This window comes from Gracilinanus agilis, unplaced genomic scaffold, assembly GCF_016433145.1.
Source record: "Gracilinanus agilis isolate LMUSP501 unplaced genomic scaffold, AgileGrace unplaced_scaffold36766, whole genome shotgun sequence".
NCBI classification, from domain to species: Eukaryota; Metazoa; Chordata; class Mammalia; order Didelphimorphia; family Didelphidae; genus Gracilinanus; species Gracilinanus agilis.
Window position 1 is genome coordinate 1 of NW_025369985.1, and position 8,052 is coordinate 8,052.

The window sequence follows — 8,052 nt, forward strand, 5'->3', positions numbered from 1 at the left end:
TCCACACGCGCTTGCCTTGGCTGTTTGGGAGGGACTGGTTACAATAATGATATTACTTTCTTCAAAGAAATGAGAGAAATGTATACAACGCATTCCCTTTGGGAATGCTTTTCAGGATCCATTTTTAATACCGAGATGATTAAAGAGCTGGCTCTGCAAGCCTTGGAGTACACATGCCGAAGCGCACGTGACCTGCCGGTTCTGGGATTTATCAGGCCCAGGTTGAAGGAAGATGACTGCTTGTGTTCCCCTGTTCCCCAGGATGCTCTCCACCTCAGGCATGCCACAGTTCACTTCAGCCCTGCTGTGGCACGGATCCATTTCTTTCTACCTGGAAGAGCTGAAGTCAACCCACCGCCATCCATCAGTCCCCTCTGTGTGGCTTCCATAACTCCCTTGTTTCTCTTCAAAATGAGGCTTCTTTCCACCCAGAATGGGGAGTACCCAAAGAAGAGAGGGACGATTTCAGATGAGTGATGAAAAATATATCATCTAACCACCCTGGAGGCACATATCCTTGTCATTAGATATAAAAGGCTTCTTTGAGGGGATTGCATTAGCTTGCCTGGTATTATGACTTACAAGTACAGCAAAAATGCAAATTCAGTGTTTCCATGATAATAGGTCTTTTCTGTATTTCCCCAGAATTGAATCTGCCCCTGGCTGTCTCTTTGGATTTTATTGTGTTGACAAGGTCTCAAACTGATTACTCCTTGGAAATCAGAAAAATAAATAGAAATGAAGATAAAGTACAATGAATATATACACATATGTGTATGTATACACATAATATATATATAATAAAAATATTACTTACTTTAAAACTCTGAGAAGCTTTGTCTTTTGTTCCATTTTGGGATGACAATAATGCTGTCTAGGTTGTTAATTGTTGTATGAAGTGGGAGAAAGACAGAGAGGCATAGAATGAAGTGATCGTGAGCTACGGACCCACTATGTTAGAAACCAGTTTCATAAAGGTAAAATCAGAATCTTATTTTTGAAAGGAAACACCCATCACCTGCTGTAATAAGCTTGAGGTTATTTACTCCCTAGAATAGTCCAGAGGGAGGGGCCTTCCTTCTGGACAAGACTCTGAGGAGCTCATGTCAAGGATTTATGATATAGAAAACACCTCATCAGGGATGAACTAACTTTTTCTCAAATTCATTTAAATCCTTATTAGCAAGGGTTCACGATGTAGTTAGAAAAGGTGAAAGGCCAATATATTCTCTTTGATTTTTCTGATACATTTTGAGAGGAAAATCAGATGGCTAAGCATTAGCTCATTGGTGAGGCTTTTTAAAGCAAGCCAAGATTTCAAATAACATGAAATTCAGAACATGTTCTAAAAGCTGGCTTTTTGTCTGTCTATATTTCTGTATTTCATCAAGATACAGTGGGAAAAGTGATGAATTTTGAATTAAATTGGGGGTTTGAACATCAACTCCCCTTCTTATTCTCTGCATGATCTTGAACTTCACTTCTTTGAGATTCAGTTTCCTTATCTGTCAAATGAGAGGGTTAAACTAGGTGGTCTCATGATTCTCTTCCATCTCTAAATTTATGCTTCAATCCATCAGATATAGTATAAAAATTGTGAGACCTGGAGTTAAAGAGTCATATCAAATTCTAGTTTTGAGGCTTGTTTTTTGTGATATTGGTCAAATAATTATTTAACTTCTCTGAATCTCAGTTCCTTCAACTATAAATGGAATGAGTAAGAATAACTGACTTCAAAGATAACTTTTGATTTACATTCATGATTTTAGGAACCTGTAAGCTCTTTTGTTTCCCTTTACTTGTACTCATCATAGTCCATTCATGTTCCCTTTATCCTTACCCATTTCTTTCCACCAATCCTGCAAGGACACTCTGCCTATTGTTCTGGGGGGCTTCTATTGGTGTTTTTAATATTTGATGGGTGATATGCTTGGGATATCCATCAGTTTCTCCTCGCCATTTTTCCATGACTAGCTCCTAAGATTTTAGAGCCAGCAGAAGCTCAGGACAATGACTTTCATGGCACTTCTTCATGAAAGTCATCAGCAGGAATATGTATAGCCTCTTTATGCTTCATATTCATCCTTCCATTGCCCTTAGGGTCATTTACAACTATAGTAATTCTAGTTATATTATTCCATGATTCAAAGTAGTAGAGTGTCATTAGGTGGGAAAAACAAAAAACAAATCTATTATCTTATCTAACAAGATTTTCCTTCTAATGATTAAGATCTCAACCTTTCCATACCTGTCTATCCTGTGGGACTCATCTATACTCTTTCCATATCCAGTGTTAGTGGTCTTCCTTCCTTTCTCTTGACATCATGAGAATGTAGAAGAAACATATAGAATGTCCACTGTTTACTGCTTACTTTTGCCACCTGGCTAGCTAAAAATTTCTTTAGAACATTTATTTAGAAATTCTTTCCTGGGGGGCAGATAGGTGGCTCAGTGGATTGAGAATCAGGCCCAGAGATAGGAGGTACTGGGTCCAAATCTGGCCTCAGACACTTCCCAGCTGTGTGACCTTGGGCAAGTCACTTAACCCCCATTATCCAGCCCTTACTACTCTTCTGACTTGGGATCAGTACAGAGTATTGGTTCCAAGACAGAAGGTAAAGGTTTAAAAAAAATTCTTTACTAATTGCATCCTTCTTTATTCTTCTTTAGAGAGTCTTAGCTTTTCTGGATTATAGTCTGATCATGGATCTCATTATGATTCTCATTAATTCTTCAAAACTAATAGTTTTACATGACTCATAGTCATCCCTGATCAAATATTGATACTAGATAGAAAGGCTTTTATTTCTCAGAGAATTTTAGTAGCACTGAAGGAACTCTTCCATTTTTTTTTGTGGACACCTAGCCTATTCATTTCTCACTTAAATATAGGCACAACTATCTCATTGACCATTTACATTGTCTGTCTATGATAAATATAATGATATGTGAACTCTAAATGTTGTCTGTCTAATTGTATCATAATTTAAATAGAAGCCCTCCATTTATTTGATTTTTCTTCTCTGTATGTTTCTGCCTAATTCTTCTGAATGTCTACAAATCTCAAAAAGTCTGTTCAATGATCTTGGTTTGATGCAGTGGCATGATGTCATATGCAAACATCATTTGGAGGAACTCAAAATTCATAGTAAATGCTTCTATACTTGGCAATTTGTCATATCTTTATGATTATAGTGACCAATTCTGAGGATCAGGTCTCCCTGCCCCTAAAATTTACCTCATATTGATGATTGGAGGGTTCTTTACCAAAATTCTCTTTTCCTGGTTGATCTTGTTTTATTGAAAGGTAGCACCTTGCTGGGAGAGGGCTTTTAAGATAGCATTTTTTCCTTACTGAATTAAGTGCTTTAAAAATAATTAGCAATATTTCTTCCCCATCTCTCAAGAGGATAAAAATACCAGAAGGACCAAAAGGAAAAAAAAAGGTCAAAAAGAAAAAGAAGGGCTTAAAAGGTAGTTAAAAGGCTTCAAAAGCATTGCAGCCAGAACCTAGTTCTGGCTCAAGGGATTGGAAGGTACTCAAGGTAGGCCGTGTATTGAGCCATATACAAGCTGAAATATGCTGTACCAAAAACCCAGATTGAAAGGAAAAAGAAAGAGAAGGTGCCTGCTACTATCTCAAAGCTAGTTAATGGTGTTAAGAATGGAAGAACCAGTGTGATAAAGATTCAGAAAATGCTTAGGTATTATCCTACTGAGGATGTGCCTAGAAAGTTGCTAAGTCACAGCAAAAAGCCCCTTCAGCCAGCATATTAGGAGACTCTGGTCTAAAACACCTCAGGAACAGTTCTGATCATGCTCACTGGCTGCCACAGGGTTACAAGCTAGTGTTTTTCCTGAAGCAGCTGGCAAGTGACTTGCTCCTGGTCTCTGGACCTTTGACCATCATCTGTGTTCCTCTGCAAAGGACCCATCAGACATTTGTCATTGCCACTTCTACCAAGGTTAACCTTTCTGGTGTAAAAATTCCAAATCATCTTACTGATGCTTACTTCAAGAAGAAGAGGCTATGTGAACCTAAACACCAAGGAGATTTTTGACACAGAAAAAGAAAAATATGAGATTACAGAGCAACGTAAGGCTGAGTAGAAAGTGGTGGACTTTTAGATGCTGCCCGAGATCAAGAAAATTCCTCAACTCTGGGGCTAACTGTGTTCTGTATAGTCTCTTTTCAATGGAGTTTTTCCTCACAATCTGATGTTTTAAATGTCTTGTAAAGATCTCTTATTAAAATATTTGGAATAGCGAAAAATAATAATTAGAAATAAACAATCTGGAATTATGTTAAAAGAGTTATAAAACTATGTATATCTTTCGATCCAGTAATACCACTATTAGGTTTAATAAGTTGATCAAGTATAAAGGAAAAGAAAGTATATGTTCTAAAATATTTATAGCAGCTCTTTTTTTGTAGAAGCAAAGAACTGGAAGTTGAAGCAATGTTCATCAGATGAGGAATGTCTCAACAAGTCCTGCTAAATGATTGTAATGGAATACTATCATGCCATAAAAATGACAAATAAGATGATCACGAAAAATCTGTATAAATATATATATATATAAAGTGATGCAAGGTGAAATGAAGAAAGTTGAACATAGTAACAACAATAATGTATAATGAACAACTGTGAATGACTTGACTATTATCAACAAAGTAAGGAACTAGGACAACTCCAAGGGAATCGTGATAAAAAAAAGACATCCACCACCACAGAAGGAACAGATAAGAGTCTGAATGTAGACTGAAATATGGCATTCTTTATTTCCTCTATAAATTTTTCTCTGATATAAGCAATATGTGTCTTGTTTTCCAACATGATAAACAGGGAAATATGCTTTATATGATAATATATGTATAATCTGTATGGGTTAAATTAAGGAGTTTGACAAAGTGAGAAGAGCAGTTTAACAGAAACTTTGTTTAATTTAAGAAAGAAGAACAGATAGAAAAGAAGAAAGAGAGATAATTAATCTTATACCCTATAAATATACCTAACATTCCTAATACTACCTAAAATTTCCTAAACCTATCTCTAGCTGTCTTCTGAAAACAGTTTCTTCTGCCTGGTAACCAGTCCTATCTAACCCTACTCTATTAATTATTCACTAACTACCTAATTCCCTAAAATAATAGACAGCCACCATTCACTCACTCACTCCTTCAGTTTTCTATAGCAGCCCAACTGTCAGCAGATCCTTGCCTCAGAGACAGACTTCCTACTCTCTAGATAACCCAGAGGCAAAAGATCCCCATCTGTCAGTGGTTTCTTCCTTTATCTCCTCATTGACCAATTGTCTCCCCTAACTTACTGTCAGAGGGCTGGCCACTTCCTCTCCTCAGCCCTGGTCTCTCTGGTAACAGAATCTTCAGCTCTGGCTCACCAGCTTCTGTCAGTTCTGATCTACTTAGAAATCCTGCTCTCTAGCCTCTTAAAGAGACAGAGGGAGAGATTAAGAAAACCCCCTTTAAAAAAACTATATCATATTATCTGCCTTCTCAGGAAATAGGAGTTGGGGGGGGGAGAACAAGACAGATTTTTGGACATAACTGATGTGAAAATTTATTTCTCTTGGATAAACATGTTTATTATAATTTATTACATATTTATAACAAATCATACGTTTCCTATTATAGTAGAAAGTAGACATGTAAATTAGTAATGGCCAATTTCTAATTTCGGTATTAATAAAGGCTGAGATCCCCTCCCTTACTCGTAACTCTGGGATCTTTCACTCCTTTTCAAATACTTTATGAATTGATCCCCCAACACCCACATAATCTTGTTGCCTGCCTCCAGGATGGACATTTTCTATACTAGGTTTAGTTCAACTTTTCCTTCTGCCTTTTTCTATTTAGTGCCATTTCATTGGAAGAATATTGGTGTTAAAAAAAATGGCCTTTCATAGCAGTGAGCACTATAGGTTCATTAGAAGTTCAATATGTTTTTTTTTAATGCAATCCAGTCTGAGGTAACTCTCCTAATTAATCCTGGGCTAAGCTGTTTTTCTTTACATATGAAATATATTTTCCTCTGATAACTCCTCAGTCATCATATAGAGATGATTCCTGGTGGGCTATACCACCAAAACCCAAGCTTGAACCCATCTTGCCAATCTGGAAAGCTTCTCCTATAAGCCCAGAGATGAATTGTGTCTGTCACACAAGGAGTAATCTAGCCAGGTTTACAAAGGTTCAGCAGCAGAAGATGAGGCACAAGATGAAGAATTTTTCTGCCTCCAGAAGACTCCAGGTTCACCTTAAGTAGCTATGTGATCTAGGGCCAGGTGTTTTATTTCTCTGGCCTTCAATTACCTCCTCCATAAAATAGCAATAGTAATATCTGCTTGGTACCTGGCTCAAAGGATTGATGATAGAAAAACGCTTATGCTTAAAAAAACTTGCAGAAGTATAAACTATGTTATCTATTAGGTTTCATTAATTTTTAAAAATTAATTTAAAATATTTTTACCAACATAACCTAATATGATTTATTACACTCCCTCCTCCATTTAGGGAGCATCTCTTTTTAATAAGAAGGAAAAAAAAATAAATGAGGCAAAACTAACAAAAACAACTGCTAAATGAAGAAATATATGCAGTCTTCACACTTATACTCCATCCCCAAAACCTCTGTAAAGAAGGAAGGAAGGAAGGTTCAGCTATTATTATTATTATTAAAAGGAATACCATCTGGTCAGTGGAATAAATATGCATATTGATTAAACTCCAGATCTTTGAAGTATTTAAGGAGGTATAAGACCTGGGACAGCATTGTCTTGTGGCAAGAGAACTATGTGAGATTTGGGAGGTCTGACTATCTGTGTAATTTGTGATGGAAATTATTTATCCTTTCTCAGCCTCAGTTTCTACATCTGTCAAATGGAGGAAAAAACCCACACTTCTGAGGTCATTCTGAAGAATAAATGCATGATAGATGTGAAAAATCAGACATACCAAATGCACCTAGTATGATAAAAATCCATGGAACTGATGTTTACTTTGGTTTTTCCAAGGGAGGACAGGATTTCCATGGAGAGTTTCTGTACTTACTTGCCTTACTATTTAAAGAAGGATAATAATGTCACCATTATTGGTGATCTAGTCCATTACACCCAGGCTTAATGAGAATTTGATGTCTTGACCAAGAGCTTGGATAATATCCACCTGCAGTTTGATAGTGCCCAGAAAGGGGAATTTGAAAAGTGGGGTAGGATGTGGAAGAAGGAAAGACACTTCCTCATCTGATTTATTCAGACTTTGTGATTCAAGCACTTCCTTAAATTCTATAATTTTTTAGAAGAGGTTTAAGTATTCTTTGGGTCTGGGCAACAAGAGAAAAGTAACCAAACGTCTATTTACATTTTCTCTTTCCCTTCTCTCTCCTCTTTTCTTTCCTCCCCTTGGGGCTCCTCTCTTTTCTTCTTTTTAAAAATCTCTCCTTGACTTTCCCATATTCTTAATGACTTTCTTTTTACTTTTCTTTTACAACCCTTTTTCTCTATTATCCCATTTTCCATTTTTCTCTGCTGCTTTTTCTTTTCCCCTTTTTTCAGCCTTCTCTTTTCTACAGTTTTTCCTTTTTCTTTATCTCCCTTTTACTCCTTAAATCTCTCTCTCTCTCTCTCTCTCTCTGTATATATATATATATATATATATATATATATATATATATATATATTCTTCCCTCACCTCTTCCTCTTCCCTACCTATCTGTGGCTTCCGTAAAACAGAANAAAAGTAACCAAACGTCTATTTACATTTTCTCTTTCCCTTCTCTCTCTTCTTTTCTTTCCTCCCCTTGGGGCTCCTCTCTTTTCTTCTTTTTAAATATCTCTCCTTGACTTTCCCATGTTCTTAATGACTTTCTTTTTACTTTTCTTTTACAACCCTTTTTCTCTATTATCCCATTTTCCATTTTTCTCTGCTGCTTTTTCTTTTCCCCTTTTTTCAGCCTTCTCTTTTCTACAGTTTTTCCTTTTTCTTTATCTCCCTTTTACTCCTTAAATCTCTCTCTCTCTCTCTCTCTCTCT

At 36.5% G+C, this 8,052-nt stretch overlaps 1 pseudogene; it reads left to right on the top strand.

Moving 5' to 3' along the window:
- Positions 1–135: 135 nt before the first annotated feature.
- On the top strand, positions 136–4,227 carry LOC123254984 (annotated as a pseudogene).
- The last annotated feature ends 3,825 nt before the right edge of the window (positions 4,228–8,052 follow it).